A 20,683-nucleotide genomic window follows, 5' to 3' on the forward strand; every position below is an offset into this window, starting at 1 on the left:
CATGTCAACCTAATGACCCTGTCGACCTAACCCATGTCCACCTTCAGTCAGGTCACCTAATGGTGTAGACCTAATGCTTGTAGACCTAAATGCAGTCTGACGAATGATCCCATTCCGATGGGATGCACCTTAAGAAGAAGAATTGCACAATAAGAATTAACTTTTAATGTTAACTATTTAAAAACTTAGCGAAAAATATTTCAAAGAAACATACAGATATCAACAGACAAGTGAAACGGGTGTGATTTAATACCCCGACAGTCGGGATTCCGACAGTCAGTACTCCGACGTCGGAATCCCGACTGCACAGCGTGGGGAGCGCAATGAAGCCCCTTGCGGGCTTGCTGCACTTGCCACGCTGCGGGCACGGTGGCGAGCTGCGCTCGCAACCTATTTTATTCTCCCTCTATGGGGGTCGTGGACCCCCACGAGGGAGCAGTCGGGATTCCGACGTCAGAGTAGTGACTGTCATAATCCCGACTGTAGGTGAGTCGTCCGGCACCCAGTGAAACAATGTGCGTGTTAAAACAGCATGTGTGGGTATACCGTGTGTGTTTTAAACGTCTCTGTTATGTTTATAAATATCCAGCAACTGTTGCATGCTTACAGGGTATCTGTGACCAATAAGATGATCCTGTTTTATTTTTAATGTATTCTTTCCTACTCACATAGCGGGACAAAGATACAATGTTGCACTGATTATACACACTGTAACTATTTAGTATCCTGTAATAGGCACAAAGCAGACCGTTGCAGTACAAGTAATTTGTCAGGGAGTGTGTTTTTAACTGTCATAGGCAGTGGCGTAACTACAGAGGGTGCAGGGGATGCAACTGCTATGGGGCCCGCCGGACTGGCATCTTAGGTGGGGGGGGGTCTAGCAGGTCATCCCCTGCACCCTCTTAAATGTTCCAAAGGTTGAAGCAGTGCTGGAAGAGGGGAGGGGCATACTGACACCCCCCTCCCCGGCTGCGTCGCTCCGCACTTCAAACGGCCAGCAGCACTGGGACTCGGCTGCAATATTCAGCATCAGTGATAGCTCTGCCGGTGTGACAGCCAATGGAAGCTGCACAGTGGTGCCGCACTCAGAGGCCCCATCCGCCCAGTGGTTGTCTGGAGGAGATATCTGGATACAACGCCGGGACCCGCAGTGAGTGCAGTCAGTGAGTGACAGTAAGTAACTTCTATGTGTAACAGTGTGTGCATGCTGTTTGTGTGACAGTGTGTGGGTGATGTGTGTGTAACAGTGTGTGCGTGCTGTGTGTGTGACAGTGGGTGCATGCACATTGTGTAATGTAGTGTGTGTCTGTCCTGGCACTGGTCGGGGGCCCTTTCCATATTTTGCTATGGGGCCCATAAAGGACTAGTTACGCCCCTGGTCATAGGATGCAAAGCTGGTCTTTGGTTATTAGAACAGTTAGTGTATTTTCATTTATCACACCAAACAGGCAGTTAATAAACTTGCCTACAAATCTGGCTATTGCTGTAAATTATAATCCAAGGAATATAGGAATTGTAGTATTGCATTTACGTGGTGTGGCCGCAACCACTTCTCATATGTGTACAGCAATCATAGTATTAGCAGAGACAGGCCGAGCGGTGTTTGAGTCAAATGCCGATATGAGCTGAGATCTCAGCGTGAGTTATACACAGCGCTCTAGGTCTGAGCCTGCAAACATGCGTTTAAGCTAAGTACAGTGCTGTTTGATAACAATTATTAGGACACACACATGGGTAAGAACCACACGGCTGGTGCTGCCAGCACGCGCGTTTCGCTTCCCGCTTCCTCAGGGCAACCCGCTCTGGTGCCCCAGTTACATTTAAATACGTGTCTTTATTTTTCTTTGACCAATGGCCGTTTCCATCATTCTAAGTCCAGCCCCTACCTTATCGTTAAGCGCCTTTTTTGAATGGTGCGGCTAATTGTGACAACTTGTCACTATCAGTGTATCGTATGATTGGACCATGTGTACAGCGAGTACACATGTTCAACCAATATACATAGTTGACAAGATATATGCGTTAAGACTGTTTAAGGCGATTCTGCTGACATGTCTGAGAAGTGAGAGATGATGGCATGTCACGTTAGTGGTATTGAATTTATCAGAAAAATAGGGAAATATTATGTACACATTATCAGTGACAGTAATGCGTGCTGATGTATCACATTGATTACATTGTCATTTTATCAAAGAGATTCCGTACATATTATTAGTGACAGTGATGCGTGTTGATAAAAATAGGTGTTTTATTTGTTCTTAGTGACAATTATATGTGTGGGTAAAACAAATACTAGATAAATGAGAATTTATATACAGGAAATATATATAGCGGAATATACCAAAATGGGAGAAAGGTTTGATGTCGTTTTTAACGGTGCAAATCTAATAGCGCCTACTTGTGCCGTTGTGTTCATGGTGAAAGATAAATATTGTGCTGATATTATACATTGAGACAAGAATATTTATTTGATAGTGGGCACTTGTGTTCCTTATTCACTCAAAATTTGTTGTGCTTAAGTGAGAGTTACGTGAAGCTAATTAATGAAAAAATCGTGAAAAACCAAGGGAAAAGAGCAAGAAGGGGAGGGTGAGTGAATGTGGGTACAACAAAATTATTATGCAGAGGGAAATAGGTGCTGTGCCATGGAAATAATTTATAAACTTAGAGGGTGTCATGTCCATCAGATTGCCATATGGTAAATAATGAATATTATAAACATCATAAAAGGATGCCCTGGGGTGGTTTTGCTGGAATGGCTTGGGGTGCCCTGCGCCCCAGGCATGAACCCCATAGTGCTAGGGACCTGCTCTAATGAGGTGACCTTAACGTGGTGAGCAGGTAGATATATTTGGCCATGTATGCTAACATCCTCATAAATGAATTATAAAAGGAATACATGTTAGCAGTAATGAGTGCATAGTGCACCTGCAAACCCCCTCTGTCTTGCATATAGCTAAAAATCTCAGCAAGGTAGCACCTCTCATTACAGGGTGTGCAGTCTAGGGCCCCCCTCTTCCCATATAGTCTATATGGTGTATCCGTACACACCTGAAGCCTGAGATTGCTTCTTCCTAGATTAGCAGCTCTCCCCCATCACCCTCAAATGTTTTTAAGCAGGGACTAGCAATGACTGCACAACTGTGATGAAGGCATAATTCCAAGTAAGTCCTAATAATTTATAAATGTCAGTTTTCTTGGGTTATTTGTCTGGGTGTGGGGCCCCCTTGAGCTTGTCTGACACTCTCTCTCACTCACTGTCTCTTCCCCTTTCTCTCCCTGACAAACTCTCCCACTCCCTGTCCCTCCATGTCACTATCTCCCTGTCTCTCCCCCATCCTCTGCCTTACACCCTCTCCCACTCCCTGTCTCTTCCCTTTTCTCTCCCTGGGCCTTATTGTGCTTGGTACGGTGGGACCGTATACGGGCAGATCAGGTTTTCTTTTCATCTGGGCATGCGTATCTTTAGCAATGCGCAGGTGCGGCGACCTCACACTGATCACGGACGGGTCTCTCCGTGCGAAAAAACCTGTCCGCAAGAACACGGTCATTGTGGGTGGCATGTGGGCGTTTTTATGGGAGCGGCCGGAATAATGAGGAAAACTAGGCATAAACATAGGCGTACACGGGGGTGTGCACACAAAATGCACAGTGCCACAACCGCCTCGATCGGCGAACGCGCCGTGCATTTTGGCCCAAAAACAGGCGGACGCCAAAGATTGCTTCAGACCACCCCTAGAGATACCGTATGAGAGCGGACGCCTGGGTCTGCTAATTAACTCTGATTACTAGTAAAACACATACTGTACACCTGAATGTAATAAGCAATGCTGCAGGCTATTAAGTGAAAACCATTATTTCACTACCTGCAAGCCACACACAGCCCTCAAACACATTGGAAGCATATATTTCTACACTTCTCTACATGTAAAGGTTGGTTTAATTTTAGCTAATATTCATTCTATGACCTGGTTATATATGTCAAGGTAATTGGTACTTGTTTCCTAGCACGGCCACAACGATCATGATCGTGGGCATCGTGAGGAAAAATCGGGGGGATCGCGGCCATCGCAAGTACTAAAAAATCGGGTGCGATGGCCGCGACGCGATGCCCACGATTTCTCCATAGGGAACAATGTTAAATGCCTCAATTTAGCCGCGATGCCCCCGATTTCCCATAGGAAACAATGTTAAATGGGTCAATTTACCCAAATCATCATAGGGAACAATGTTAAATGGCCCATAAACCCCCCAAAACACCACTGAACAGTGAAATTTCCCCCCAAAAGTATTTTATGCCACCCCACGATCAACGCGAACCCGAAGCGTGGCGAGCGCAGCGAGCCCGCGAGGGGCGGCGGTACGCGTCCTCCGACCTTTTCATACCCCCACTATCAACGTCGGCGTGGAGTTGAGAATAGAATAGTGTGGCGAGCGCAGCAAGCCCCGCGAGGGGATGCGGATACCTATGAAGCCCGCGAAGGGACGCGTTTACCTGTGAAGGTATCCGCGTCCCCTCGCGGGGCTCGCTGCGCTCGCCACGCTTCGGGCTCGGTGGCTCGCTGCCCTCGCCACACTATTCTATTCTCAACTTCACGCCAACGTGGATAGTGGGGGTATGAAAAGGTCGGAGGACGCATACCACCGCCCCTCGCAGGCTCGCTGCGCTCGCCACACTTCGGGTTCGCGTTGATCGTGGGGTGGCGTAAAGTACTTTTGGGGGGACATTTCACTGTTCTGGGGTGTTTTTGGGGCTTTCTGGCCCATTTACCATTGTTCCCTATGATGATTTGGTGAAATTGAGGTATTTAACATTGTTCCCTATGGGGAAATCGTGGGCATCGCGTCTGGACCATTTAAGCCTTTTTTAGCCGCATACGACGCGACCGACGCGATTTTGACTTTTTTCAATGCATTTCAATGGGAAAATCGGGGGCATCGCGTTGGTCGCGTCGTATACCACTAAAAATGACACCCGATGCCCGCGATTGTGGCCGTGCTAGGAAACAAGTACCAGGTAATTATTTTATAACCATCTCCACCCATTCAGAAAGTGTTTTTGTATACTTTAAAAAGCAGGACACTCAATTCACAGGAGTCGACATGTGTCAACTTTTTCACTGTAACACAAACATACCAGTTTTTTATTATGAAAAAGACACATAAACCACGTCTAAGAGCAACAAGGATCTTTTTGGACTCAATTTCTACTTGCAATGGTGGAGCAATGTCCTAAGGATATGGCCACTATTTTGCACACAATCTGTATATCTTTTCCCAAGAACATACATTATGCACTTTCATATCTGCTATGAATTCTATGTAGCACCCTCTGTATGTAAGATGCCACCAAGCACATTATTGCAATCACATATCTCTAACAAAGGATCCCAACATCTGCCTATCACACTCTAAAGTCTTATTTTGCACAATATTAGAACATGTTTGCATGTGGCGTACGCTCAGATATACGGAAGGTGTAGCGGTGGGAAAACGGACGAGATCCGTCCGTGCACTGTGGCGTACGCTCTGATGTACGCCCGGTATCGGCGGCTAAGAGGGAGATCTGTCCGTACACGGTGGTGTACGCTCAAGTGTACGCCACTCACCATTGTCGGTGTTTGTGACCCGTGTGTGGCTGTTCTGTGGGCGGACTTATGCTCACCGTGAGCGTACGGGAAACGAACGTGTGACGGACCGTACATACGTTTCACCGTACCAACCAGAAAACCCCCCCTGACACACTTTCTCACTCCCTGTCTCTCCCCCTTTCTCTACCTGACACCCTCTCCTAATACCTGTCTCTCTCTGACACCATCTCCCTGTATGTCCCCCTTCCTCTCCCTTACACCTTCTCCTACTTCCTGTTTCTTCCCTTTTCCCTCCTTGACAACCTCTCTCACTCTCTGGGCGGTATTCAATGACCTGAATCGTTGGTCACAGTGATTCAGATTTTACATTCGCCAGCCATTCACCGTTTTTTTACGTCGATTCGCCAAGCGTAGGGAGTCGCCGGGACTAGCTGTGTCACCCTATTCAACGTGGCTGAGAATCGCCGCCCCCAACGGCGATTCTCAGCCAATCCGGCGTTTCCCTAAACAGCTTCAGTACTGTAAGAAATTGCAGTGAAATGCAAGAAAAATGCAAATTACCCTGAAAAAACGATTCCTATACAGCAGACTGCAAAAGCTGTGTAATCTCCGCAAACGCCAAACGAAGGAGTGAGGTGGGGAGGAGAATCATGGGTAAGTGAGGTGCACCATGGGTAAGAACATTGCTTTGTGGGAGAAAAAAAAAATACGAGAAAAAATTAAATATATATTTGTATAGCACTTCTACGACCATCACATCACACAAGGGCAGCAAATAATATTATATTACACTTGCAGAGTTAAATTGAACACTTAAAACCAATTATTTCACATGTTCCGATAAAAGTTCACCACAAAAAGATGACGAGGGACACTCGGTGAGGAACGGCGATATGAAACAAGAAATAAGAATCGCCAACTTCTCATTGAATACACTTTTGGCGATTCCCGTCGACTACCGGCGAATCCCCATGAAAATCCCTATACACAAAAAACGGCGATTTGTAGAGAATAACATTTGGCGATTGGTGCTTCATTCACCGGTCGTCATCGGCGAATAGAAGACGTTGAATAGGGTGATTCGCTTATACAGCTCAAAAAATCGCCGGCACACATGAAAAAAACACAGAATCGCCATAAAACTTGGCGATTCTGCCTCATTGAATACCGCCCTCTGTCTCTCCTCCTTTCTCTCCCTGACACTTCTCCTACTCCCTGTCTCTTCCCCTCCCTCTCCCTTACACCCTCTCCCTCTCTCATCCCCTTTCTCTCCCTGGCACCCTCTCCCACTCTGTCTCTTCCTGACACAAGTCTCCTGCCTCTCTACCTTCCTCTCCCTTACTGTTAGTAGCAGGCGACGGGGGAATCTAGGACCATGCAAAATGCTGAAAGATTCAATAACCAAGATATAAAAAAACTATAATAGTTACATTGTTCTGTTTTAAAGAAAAAAGCTATTAGTGGCAATTACAAGAATGGCTATCTGTGGGTGCTGCGACTTGCAGGTCAGTCTGTCTCATATTTTGATAACTTTCCATTTTCAGTCTGTTTTTGAAATGAATTGTTTAGTTCAGTCTTTTGTTCTTTCTATTCTCTTGATCAGACAGCCAATTACTAATGGTGCTGATTGTTTCAGCAGAAAAGCTAATGCAGTGATCGCATTGCAAAAGCAGCAATTCCAAATGGCTAAACTGCCTTTTTAGTATTATTACAATGTAAAGGACATGGGAGATGGCGATCGGACACAGATGCTGAGTGTCCTCGTCGCCTGCACCTAGTGGAAGCGGCCATTTTGTGTGCTGAGCCAATTCTTAGAAGATAGTTTATCAATTCAGTGGGAGCTGATGCAGGGCCACCACTAGGCAGCTTTAGGCATTTGCCTGGGGCGCCGGCCACTGAAGGGCGGTACATCATTCTAAAGAAAGCACTGGTGCCCGGCGCGTGAGGAGCAGGAAAAGGTAAGGTCTCCTTAGTAGGATTCTTCCTGAATTGGTGGCAACCCTCCAGGACGTTTTTTGCAGTCTCCCAGATTCTGGGATTCTCCCGGAATCCGGGTGATTTTGAAAGCCTCCACAGCCTCCCAACTGAGTGTGCACACTGACAGGGGCGTAGGGAGGGTGGTTTCGGTGGAGCGGGAGCTCCGGGTGCCAGAAAGGCCACAGGGCATGCACAGTGCATCTCCAGCACTTGCAAGTTGCTGCCCACCCCACAGCTCCCTCTACCTCCAGAAATATTTAAACTGGGCCGTGGGAGAGGAGAGGACTGAGGAACACTGTGCAGCCAACAGCTTAGGATGCTGCAGCAGCTCTTCCTCCCAAACTGATCCTCCGAGGAGAAATAAGCCGGCTGCTACAGTGTATCAGTCCCAGGGTAGAGGCGTCTGTGCTGTCAGCTGAGGAAATGGTTAGGCCAGTGTAGAGGGGGGATTTATGTGTGTGGACGGTCGGTGTTTGGGGCAGATATGCATGTTAGAGAAGTGAGGGGGTGGGGAAGGTTGCTGTGAAGTTGTTGTCACTGGTGTCAGAGTGAAGGGAGGATGTATGCGGTATCTCTGTGTAGGAGTTGTCAGTAGGGGAAATGTGTTTTTAAATGTAGCAATACGGACTTCAATACTTGTCTGTATTAGAGACCACGCCCACTTTTCCAAAGAGGCCACGTCCGTTTACAAAGCCACGCCCACTTTTCCTGGAGCACGCGCGCGCATTAAGGGGGGGGATCTCCAGGAATCGAAGATGCCTGAGGTGTCAACCCTACTCCTTAGTCCCGACCCTCACACTTCCAGCACCTACGGAGCAGCCACCCCCCCACTCCATGGATCAGGTCAGCGGCGACTGCACACCCTAAACCTCAACCACTGGTGGCGCCTGCTTCCTGCAAGTATTAATGACCCCCCACAGTTGAGGTCAGCGGCAGGAGCCGCCCCCCCCTTCCCCCTCCTGGAACATGATACCGGATACCCGGCAACCACCCCCCTCCCGGAGCTTGATAACGGCGGAAGACCCCCGCAAAACTATCTCCTGGGGCGCTAGCACCGGCCCTGAACTAATAACATCACTTCTCATGTCTTTCTAAAGTCACTAGTTCTCAGTGGCGCCGAGAGAGGAAGGGGAGCGGCCCCTTTTTTTACCCAGGCCCAGGTCTGATGGAGGGGACCGGGTCCTGCTCCCCCGCCGCAGCTAGCCAGGCAGTGTGAGTAGAAAGGAGAACAGCTTCTCTCCCTAGCCCAGTATACACTGCTCAGTGCCATGTGCTGATCGGGGGAGAGAGGCAGCTGCAGCCTGTCCTCTCCCTCTCTGAGCAGGTTTCCCACCCTCCGCCCGCACCCCTGCTAAGGTTTTTTTTAAACAAGGTCATGGCCATGTCCCCTCCAGTAGACCATACCCCCTTTTTATACCAGCCCAGCGGCACTGTATACTTTTGAAAACTAGAATCAGAGAGATTACAGCAGGATGTGTCATGTGATTGAGGGGGCGTGTCACACTCAGCCCAAAGGGCGTGTCTATATTTCTATATAACATTATTAACTATTATTATGGTAAGATTTGCAAGTATTGATAATTACATTGCGGTCTGCAATATGGCATACCTCCCAACTGTCCCAATTATACCGCCCTCAAAATGATGAAAATGGGGGGGTTAGGAACTAGACCATGCCCCTTCACCCAAAACCACACCCATCTCCCTCATAGCTACGCCCCCTTATCGGGACGACCACACCTTTGAAGCGGCAAGTACCAAATTCAACAAATCAAGTTGGGAGGTATGATATGGGGTTTATTGTTTGCGACTATATATTCGCTGTAATATGTATTTTCTTCTCACTCAGCACAATATACATGATAAAAGTAATGCCTATGTAATAAATTCCAAATCCAATTTGACCTTGTTTGATTTCATCCCTATGCATATAAGTATGCAGAGGTGTAACTCTGGGAGGCAATGGAGTGATTTGCCGCCGAGCTCCTGCTCCCAAGGGGGCTTCTGCGAGTTTGAATCCGTTAATCCATTAACTGTTGATATTTCTGTTGTGGCTGACTCCCCCTCCTAGCAGGAGCATTGACGTCACACTCTCTTTATTTTAAACATCATTTTTGCAAGGTTCACCCCATGTGTTAGAATCCATGACCTGTCTTACTGGAGACAGACAGTTTGATTGAGCTATTTGGGGGCACCAAACTTTATCATGGCTCAGGGCAACTGGGATGAACTTGTGGATCGAGGTGTGGAATGTCCACCAACAGTGCGCTCAGCAGCCAAACAAATCTATGTATACAGGGTGTTTCCCTTAGCCCTTAAAATGTAACAGTGTTTAAAAGAATTTATACATATCTCAGTATCAGGCGCTGAAAGGTTCAACAATAGATATCCATTCCCCTTCGTTTGGATATGGTGCATATGAAAAATAAATGGGTGAATATAGTGAAGTACAGTTATGTACATACAAACTTTAATTCACACCAGTTAACAGACAAATGATGCTTGGCAGGTCACAATCAGATCCTCCCAGCACATCCACAATGACAATACAGTGTTAAAAAGAATCCATGTAGAGCCTTTCTATCTGGCTCGGAAGGAGTAACAATTACCGAATGGTTAGAACTGAGTGCCAGTTCAAAATAGGCTCAAGCGAATAAGTCCCGGGGCAAACTCACGAGTCTCAGCTTCTCACCACTTCGGCGTGTCTCCTCCGGGTCAGGCAGGTGGTACTCAGGTAAATTGACCAACGCGTTTCAACTCCTTCTGGAGTCTTTTTCAAGGTCCCGATGGGTGCATAGTGTCCCGTAGCTTATGTCCGGTATAAATAGTGTCCCCACTCACATATCAGTGAGTACAGGTGCCGCTGACCGGAAGTGACGAGCGGCGGTCCCCGTCGCGTCACCTCCGCCTCTGACCCGCGTCGTCCCGTTGCCATGGCGTTGATGACGCGCAAATGCCTTGATCCGGAGGTGACGCGCGGCGGCCCCCGTCGCGTCACTGCCGTTACCGTCTGTGTATAGTCCTGTTGCCATGGCATCCTGTTGCGGAAGTGCCGGAAATTGGTCTCTTCTGTGTGACGCTACGTCACCCCCGGCTTTAGTTGTCATGGCATTTAGACAACACTGTCAATAAATGGAACTGTAGTTAGACGCAGTATTCTTATATGAGCATATCACCACAGTATATATATGCCCATATTTTTAGAAAGTGCACGTGCATGATAACTATTCACTCAGAAAGTGCCGGTGCATTACTGCTCTAAAAGTGACGGTGCATGGAGGGCAATTTTATCCCATGGTAATAAATAATTTATACAGTGAAAAAGGAAGTACACTATAAAACCATTATAAAAACATTATAAAAACCACTTGATTTCATAATCAGCATTCAAGCCTTTGGGTATTAAAGTGCCTAGTTCGTAAATTAATTTAATTTCAGCTTTGGCTAATTGGGTGGCGAGATCTCTTTGTCGCCAGTGGCCTTTTATCCATTTTAGGCCACAGAACCTCGTAATATGATCGACATTTTTTTGATGGCATTTACTAAAGTGAGTAGATAGTGCGTGGGTTTCAAGGCCCTTCTTTATGTTCCGAATATGCTCACTTAGTCTCACTTTGAGGGGCCTTGAGGTCCTCCCAATATACCACAGATTACAAGAGCATTGTATTCCATATACCAAATTTTTTGTATTACATGTCATAAAATAATTGATTTTAAAAACATCCGCATTAATATTTATTTCACTCAGTCTTTGCCCGGTTCCTTGTATGTGTCTACAGCCGATACACGTTCCACATCTAAAAAATCCTTTAGATGGTGATGGTTTTAGTAGGGGGTATTGCGCTATGAACCAATTTGGAACTTAAATTGGGTGCTCGACGGTATATACATTTTGGCTTGGAGGGTAGGAGTGCTCCTATGACTGGGTCTTTCTGAATGATGCTCCAATGTTTATTCAGTGTTTTTTCAATTGATTTGTATTGATTATTGAATGATGTAATAAAGGCAAAGTCTAGATTGTTATCATTGGTTTTCTTTTCTTTAGGTTTAAGAAGTATTTCTTGTGTGATATTGGTAACTTCTCTCTTCACTTTCTCTACCTGTACCTCGTTGTAGTTGGAGGCTACAAATTTGTTTTGCAGGCCCTCTGCTTGTTGGTTAAAGATTTCCTGCTCAGAACAGTTTCTTTTAATTCTCCGGAACTGCCCCCCCGGAATGGCTTGTAGCCAATTGGGGTGGTGGCAACTTGATGCCGGAATAAAAGCCCCTGAATCTGTCGGCTTGGTGAAATTTTTTGTGTGTATTGTATTATTAGCAATATACACTGTCAAATCTAAGAAGTTAACCTCTATATTACTACAGGAGAAAGTAAATTCAATATTCAAATGATTGTTGTTTAAAAAGGTATAAAATTCTTTTAAAATGGATTCCTCCCCCTTCCAAATAAAAAATACATCATCTATGTATCTACGCCATGACACCAGGTTCGCTCCAAATGGATTGTGGGTCCATATGTTGTCTTGCTCCCACTGACCCATAAAAATATTAGCGTAACTCGGAGCGAACCTGGTGCCCATGGCGGTGCTTTGTAGATAAAATTTACATGCTTGAATGCCGATTATGAAATCAAGTGGTTTTTATAATGTTTTTATAATGGTTTTATAGTGTACTTCCTTTTTCACTGTATAAATTATTTATTACCATGGGATAAAATTGCTCTCCATGCGCCGTCACTTTTAGAGCAGTAATGCACCGGCACTTTCTGAGTGAATAGTTATCATGCACGTGCACTTTCTAAAAATATGGGCATATATATACTGTGGTGATATGCTCATATAAGAATACTGCGTCTAACTACAATTCCATTTATTGACAGTGTTGTCTAAATGCCATGGCAACTAAAGCCGGGGGTGACGTAGCGTCACACAGAAGAGACCAATTTCCGGCACTTCCGCAACAGGATGCCATGGCAACAGGACTATACACAGACGGTAACGGCAGTGATGCGACGGGGGCCGCCGCGCGTCACCTACGGATCAAGGCACTTGCGCGTCATCAACGCCATGGCAATGGGACGACACGGGTCAGAGGCGGAGGTGACGCGACGGGGACCGCCGCTCGTCACTTCCGGTCAGCGGCACCTGTACTCACTGATATGTGAGTGGGGACACTATTTATACCGGACATAAGCTACGGGACACTATGCACCCATCGGGACCTTGAAAAAGACTCCAGAAGGAGTTGAAACGCGTTGGTCAATTTACCTGAGTACCACCTGCCTGACCCGGAGGAGACACGCCGAAGTGGTGAGAAGCTGAGACTCGTGAGTTTGCCCCGGGACTTATTCGCTTGAGCCTATTTTGAACTGGCACTCAGTTCTAACCATTCGGTAATTGTTACTCCTTCCGAGCCAGATAGAAAGGCTCTACATGGATTCTTTTTAACACTGTATTGTCATTGTGGATGTGCTGGGAGGATCTGATTGTGACCTGCCAAGCATCATTTGTCTGTTAACTGGTGTGAATTAAAGTTTGTATGTACATAACTGTACTTCACTATATTCAACCATTTATTTTTCATATGCACCATATCCAAACGAAGGGGAATGGATATCTATTGTTGAACCTTTCAGCGCCTGATACTGAGATATGTATAAATTCTTTTAAACACTGGGATGAACTTATGCCACTATAAGTATTTTTTTTTTTTTTTACTATATCGCCTGGTGTGTATGGGGCTTTAGGTTGTTTAAAATATGTCACTTTAGCTAAAAAGAAAAGATACAATGTTAATAATCAAAAAAATGGTTACATTCTGGAAATGTTGTACAGCTCTTTATGAGCATTTGAAAATCCTTATTTATTTATTACCAGATATTTATATAGCGCACACATATTCCGCAGCGCTTTACAGAGAATATTTCCCCATTCACATCAGTCCCTGCCCCAGTGGAGCTTACAATCTATATTCCCTACCACATGTACACGTGCACACAGACATTCTAGGGTTCATTTTGTTGGGAGCCAATTAGCCTACCTGTGTATTTTGGATTGTGGGAGGAAACGGGAGTATCCAGAGGAAGCCCACGCAAGCACAGGGAGAATATACAAACTCTGCACAGTTATCTCTTGTCACATTTGGTAAGCCCAGTTTGGTGAATGGAGGTGAAAGTGACCCTAAGCTGTCCCTATTTTACTTCCTCTCCAACGTTTGTGATACTGTGGGAAGGGATGGCTCCTGTCCAGTGGTAGTTACTACATGTGTAGCTATGGACCTGGCGCTCTGTTGCTTTGCCGATGGATACAATGAAATGACCTGTTTGCTGCATGCTAAAAATTCTCTTCTGTAGGCTTGCTGCAGCGCATGCCGATGTCAGGTAGCAAGATAGAACAGTGTATCAGTTGGTGTTGATACGCGTTCTGTACCATTGAATGTACTTTATGGAGAATTACTTCTTATCTGATGCATCAAAATTTGCCAATCACATTTTCATCCACATGCATTTATGATATGACTAAACCCTGACCTATTAAAGTTTGTAATATAGCAGCACAAAGCCACAGTAGTTAATGTTCAGTTCTAGGCGCCCATCTGAGTGGACTTTATATGGCCTCCCAACACTTAACCCTAGAGTGCCAACGTTGCTGTGAGAGATAATCAAAATATCCACAAAATATGCCAGCGCCACTTACAGCGACTGTTCTTTTAGTAAATAAATACAAATACGGCCAAGTCAATTCATTGAAGTTTAGTTGAATATTGCACCCAAAACAAAAAAAACTGTCGCTGTGAGCCAGCGGCGTAACTATAAAAAAAGCACCCCCCCGACAAATATCGGCAGTACCCCCTCCCCTTCCCCGCCGCCCATGCCGCCCATGCCCCCGTGCTTTATCCTCCGCTGTGCTTCAGTCCCGGCTCCCATCCTGGCTTCTGCCAGTATGCTCAATGCTGCTGGTTTGAAAACAGACCATCACAAAATGTCCGTCCCCATACAGCAGACAGTTTCAGAGAACTGTCTGCTGTATGGGGGCGGACATTTTATGATGGTCCATTTTCATTTCAGCAGAAGCCAGGGTAGGAGGGGAGCCGGGACTGCTGCGCAGACAGGTAAATCTGCAGGTCCCTGCCTTAGCACAGCGGCATTCCAATAGCACCGCAGACCCCCGGTGCCCACACTTACACATCGCCTCACCGCGAACGCGGGGTCTGCGGGGATATTGTTACGCCACTGGTGTGAGCGGCGCTGGCATTTTTAGCAGATATTTTGATGATCTCTCACAGCAATGTGGGCACTCAATAGTTCTTATGGTCATCGATGGCAGCACACCATGTTATGGATGACCATTGATGGTTTTACCTATCAATGGTCATCCACTTTCTTTTAATGACTAGCCGCTGGACCAATCAGAGCTTGGAGGCAAGACTTCTTTGGTGTTGGGACAAAGCTATGCTCCATGTCCTGGCACATTGTCCCGGTATTAAAACCCACCCTAAAATTGAGATGTTGCAGAGAAGATTAGAATGGTGCAAGAATGACAGGCAAATTCATTGAGACTCTTAGGGCAGTATTCAATGTAGAAAATTCTCTGTACATGGCGAGAGATTTTTTCTCTCGCCATGCACTCGCTGTGTTCCGGAGCCTCCTGCTCCCACTATTCAACGTATTTAAGACTCGCCGCCACTCGCGGCGAGTCTTAACCCCTGCAGCGGACGAGCGTCCGCGGCAGGGAGCTGACAGGGAGCCGTGGGACGGTGGCATCCAGGGAGATTAAAGTCTCCCTGGATGCCCCAGAACATATGAGGGGGGTAGGGGGCCCCCCCGGGACCCAGGCAGCACAGGCTGCCCCCCCCTATAGCCAGCGGGGGAACCAGTATTCACTGCACCCGAACGTGCATCGGGTGCAGTGAATATATGAATATCTAATGAGCGGCTCGAGCGCTCCGGCCCCCTGCTGGCTGCACTGTGTAAAAAAAAAAATAATAATAATAAATAAAAATATTTTTTTTTTATTAAATATATATTCATGTGCTATAAGCACATGAACAAAAATAACATGCCCCTTCACAGAAAAAAAAACCTGATTTTTTGACACCAAAATTAACCCCTTCCTGACAGAGACAGTTTTTGCGTTCCTGACAGAGCCCTTTTTTTCAAATCTGACATGTATCACTTAAGTGGGGATAACTTTTTTTTGCTTTTACTTATCCCAGTGATTTTGAGATTGTTTTTTCGTGACACGTTGTACTTCAAATTAGTGGTAAATTTGGGTCGATACAGTCTGTGTTTTTTTGTGAAAAATACCAAAATGTCGTAAAAAAATGGAAAATTTAGCAATTTGCAAAATGTTAAATTTTCTGCTTGTGAGACAAATAATCATACCACTCAAAATAGTTAATAACTAACATAGACCATATGTCTACTTTATGTTTCCATCATTATTTCAACTTCCTTTTAATTTTTTTGGACACTAGGAGGCTTACAATATGAATAGCAAATTCTCAAATTTTCAAGAAAATTTCAAACACTGATTTTTTTAGGGACCAGTTCAGTTCTGATGTGACTTTGAGGGACTTGTATGTGAGACACCCCCATAAATGATACCATTTCAAAAACTGCACCCCTCACAGTATTCAAAACAGCATTTTGGAAGTTTGTTAACCCTTTAGGTGTTTCACAGGAATTAAAACAAAGTGTAGGTGAAATTTCAAAATTTCATTTTTTTTGCAGATTTGCAATTTTAATACATTTTTCTAAGGAACACAGTACATTTTACTAGAGAAATGTGACTAAAAATTGATTCCCCCAATTCTTTTGTTTTCATAAATATCCTATATGTGGCCCTAGTGTGCACGTTGACCAAACCACAGGCTTCATAATAGAAGGAGCACCTACTTGATTTTGGAGCCTCCTTTTTATGAGATTATTTTTTAGGCACCATGTAGGTTTCTAGGCACCATAAGATGCTAAAATTTAGGAACCCCCCCACAAGTGACCCCATTTTGCAAACTACACCCCTCAGGGAATTCATCTAGGGGTATAGTGTACATTTCAAACCCCCAGGGGTTTCACCAATTGTGGTACAACTGGGCAGTGAAAATGAAAAATTTAATTTTTTACACAAAAATGCAGTTCTGGCTCAAAATTTTTCATTTTCAGAAGGTATGAAGGAGAAAAAGCACCCCAAAATCTGTGCCCCAATTTCTCCCGAGTACGGCAATGCCTCACATGTGACCAAAAAATACCATTTGGGTGCATGGCAGGACTCAGAAAGGAAGGAGTGATTTTTGGATTTTGCAGCTCAGATTCTGGTGGAATGTTGGTGGGTGCTATGTTGCATTAGCAAGACCCCCCAAGCACCAATACAGTGGAACCCCCCCACAAGTGACCCCATTTTGCAAACTACACCCCTCAGGGAATTCATCTAGGGGTATAGTGTACATTTCAAACCCCCAGGGGTTTCACCAATTTTGATACAACTGGGCAGTGAAAATGAAAAATTACATTTTTTTACACAAAAATGCAGTTCTGGCTCAAAATTTTTCATTTTCATAAGGTATGAAGGAGAAAAAGCACCCCAAAATCTGTGCCCCAATTTCTCCCGAGTATGGCAATGCCTCATATGTGACCAAAAAATACCAGTTGGGTGCATGGCAGGACTCAGAAGGGAAGGAGTGATTTTTGGTGGTGGAATGTTGGTGGGAGCTATGTCGCATTAGCAAGACCCCCAAAGCACCAATACAGTGGAACCCCCCCACAAGTGACCCCATTTTGCAAACTACACCCCTCAGGGAATTCATCTAGGGGTATAGTGTACATTTCAAACCCCCAGGGGTTTCACCAATTTTGATACAACTGGGCAGTGAAAATGAAAAATTACATTTTTTTACACAAAAATGCAGTTCTGGCTCAAAATTTTTCATTTTCAGAAGGTATGAAGGAGAAAAAGCACCCCAAAATCTGTGCCCCAATTTCTCCCGAGTACGTCAATGCCTCACATGTGACCAAAAAATACCAGTTGGGTGCATGGCAGGACTCAGAAGGGAAGGAGTGATTTTTGGTGGTGGAATGTTGGTGGGTGCTATGTCACATTAGCAAGATCCCCAAAGCACCAATACAGTGGAACCCCCCCACAAGTGACCCCATTTTGCAAACTACACCCCTCAGGGATTTCATCTAGGTGTATAGTGTACATTTCAAACCCCCATGGGTTTCACCAATTTTGATACAACTGGGCAGTGAAAATGAAAAATTACATTTTTTTACACAAAAATGCAGTTCTGGCTCAAAATTTTTCATTTTCAGAAGGTATGAAGGAGAAAAAGCACCCCAAAATCTGTGCCCCAATTTCTCCCGAGTACGGCAATGCCTCACATGTGACCAAAAAATACCATTTGGGTGCATGGCAGGACTCAGAAGGGAAGGAGTGATTTTTGGATTTTGCAGCTCAGATTCTGGTGGAATTTTGGTGGGTGCTATGTCGCATTAGCAAGACCCCCCAAGCACCAATACAGTGGAACCCCCCCACAAGTGACCCCATTTTGCAAACTACACCCCTCAGGGAATTCATCTAGGGGTATAGTGTACATTTCAAACCCCCAGGGGTTTCACCAATTTTGATACAACTGGGCTGTGCAAATGCAAAATTACATTTTTTACACAAAAATGCAGTTCTGGCTCAAAATTTTTCATTTTCACAAGGAATGAAGGAGACAAAGCACCCCAAAATCTGTGCCCCAATTTCTCCCGAGTACGGCAATGCCTCACATGTGACCAAAATATACCATTTGGGTGCATGGCAGGACTCAGAAAGGAAGGAGTGATTTTTGGATTTTGCAGCTCAGATTCTGGTGGAATGTTGGTGGGTGCTATGTTGCATTAGCAAGACCCCCCAAGCACCAATACAGTGGAACCCCCCCACAAGTGACCCCATTTTGCAAACTACACCCCTCAGGGAATTCATCTAGAGGTATAGTGTACATTTCAAACCCCCAGGGGTTTCACCAATTTTGATACAACTGGGCAGTGAAAATGAAAAATTACATTTTTTTACACAAAAATGCAGTTCTGGCTCAAAATTTTTCATTTTCAGAAGGTATGAAGGAGAAAAAGCACCCCAAAATCTGTGCCCCAATTTCTACCGAGTACGGCAATGCCTCATGTGTGACCAAAAAGTGGCAGGACTCAGAAGGGAAGGAGTGATATTTGGATTTTGCAGCACAAATTCTGGTGGAATGTTGGTGGGTGCTATGTCGCATTAGCAAGACCCCCAAAGCACCAATACAGTGGAACCACCCCACAAGTGACCCCATTTTGCAAACTACACCCCTCAGGGAATTCATCTAGGGGTATAGTGTACATTTCAAACCCCCAGGGGTTTCACCAATTTTGATACAACTGGGCAGTGAAAATGAAAAATTACATTTTTTTACACAAAAATGCAGTTCTGGCTCAAAATTTTTCATTTTCAGAAGGTATGAAGGAGAAAAAGCACCCCAAAATCTGTGCCCCAATTTCTCCCGAGTACGGCAATGCCTCATGTGTGACCAAAAAGTGGCAGGACTCAGAAGGGAAGGAGTGATATTTGGATTTTGCAGCACAAATTCTGGTGGAATGTTGGTGGGTGCTATGTCGCATTAGCAAGACCCCCAAAGCACCAATACAGTGGAACCACCCCACAAGTGACCCCATTTTGCAAACTACACCCCTCAGGGAATTCATCTAGGGGTATAGTGTACATTTCAAACCCCCAGGGGTTTCACCAATTTTTATACAACTGGGCAGTGAAAATGAAAAATTACATTTTTTTACACAAAAATGCAGTTCTGGCTCAAAATTTTTTATTTTCAGAAGGTATGAAGGAGAAAAAGCACCGCAAAATCTGTGCCCCAATTTCTCCCGAGTACGGCAATGCCTCACATGTGACCAAAAAATACCAGTTGGGTGCATGGCAGGACTCAGAAGGGAAGGAGTGATTTTTGGATTTTGCGGCTCAGATTCTGGTGGAATGAATGGTGGGTGCTATGTGGCATTAGCAAGACCCCCGAAGCACGGTGAAATTATGAACCTAATAATCCATAGATGTGTGGTATAATTTAAAACACTCCTTTATACATAGGCCGGGTTTGTCGGGGCAAGTGTCACACTGGAAAATAGTTTGCTTTCTTATTCCCTTTTTATAGCAAACTTTGCACCTTTTTTGTGTCCTGCCCTTTTTTCCAGTGGAGGGGATTTCATCAGGAAAATGCTGCCCTGGTACAATACGGGGGCCAGTACTAGAAGTACTGGGGCCCTCTGCCTGCTGGTTCCCAAATATTAGGCCCTTTATGACTTCCTCTTGAAAGTGCATAAATGTCCCCCTCTGGCCGGTAGAACGGAATAGCACGTAAGCGTTATACAGTGCCATCTGGATGATATACACGGCCAGCTTCTTGTACCAGATTTTTGTTTTCCGCAGGGCACTGTACGGCTTCAGTACCTGATCTGAAAGATCCACTCCGCCCATGTACCTATTGTAATCCAGGATACAATTAGGTTTTGAGGTGTGGGTACTGGTACCTCGTACAGGGACGGAGGTGGTACTGTCTCCGTGAATTGTTGTCAGTATAAGGACATCCCTCTTGTCCTTATATTTGACCAACAACATATTTTCGGTGCATATTCCCCTGCTTTCACCCCTTCTCATTACTTGGGCAATGTGCGTTTTTGGGAGGCCTCTTTGGTTCTTGCGCACAGTACCGCAAGCTGCTGTACCTCTTGAACCAAGGGCCTTAAACAGGGGGATGCTAGTGTAAAAGTTATCCACATAGAGGTGATAACCTTTATCCAGGAAGGGGTGCACTAAATCCCAGACAATTTTTCCACTAACACCTACGAGGGAGGGGGGGCATTCTGGCGGTTCAATTCTTGAATCCTTCCCTTCATATACCCTAAACCTGTGAGTGTACCCTGAGGTGCTTTCACACAGCTTATACATTTTTATGCCATACCTTGCCCTCTTACTGGGAAGGTACTGGCGGAATTTAACCCTTCCTTTAAAATGTATAAGGGACTCGTCTATGCAAATGAATTTATCTGGGATGTACATCTCTTCAAATTTGGCACTGAAATGATCAAT

General features: G+C 45.3%; 1 protein-coding gene across 1 annotated transcript in view; it reads left to right on the plus strand.

Annotated features, from left to right (window-relative positions):
• The first annotated feature begins 765 nt into the window (after positions 1–765).
• The window catches only part of FUZ (fuzzy planar cell polarity protein), a 129,226-nt gene continuing 109,308 nt past the window's right edge, over positions 766–20,683 (plus strand). The window contains exon 1 of the mRNA XM_083162389.1: positions 766–1,173. The gene's annotated coding sequence lies outside the window, so the exon portion shown is untranslated. The remainder of the gene's footprint in view (positions 1,174–20,683) is intronic.

The sequence above is a fragment of the Crinia signifera genome, chromosome 19, assembly GCF_055691185.1.
Source record: "Crinia signifera chromosome 19, ASM5569118v1, whole genome shotgun sequence".
NCBI classification, from domain to species: Eukaryota; Metazoa; Chordata; class Amphibia; order Anura; family Myobatrachidae; genus Crinia; species Crinia signifera.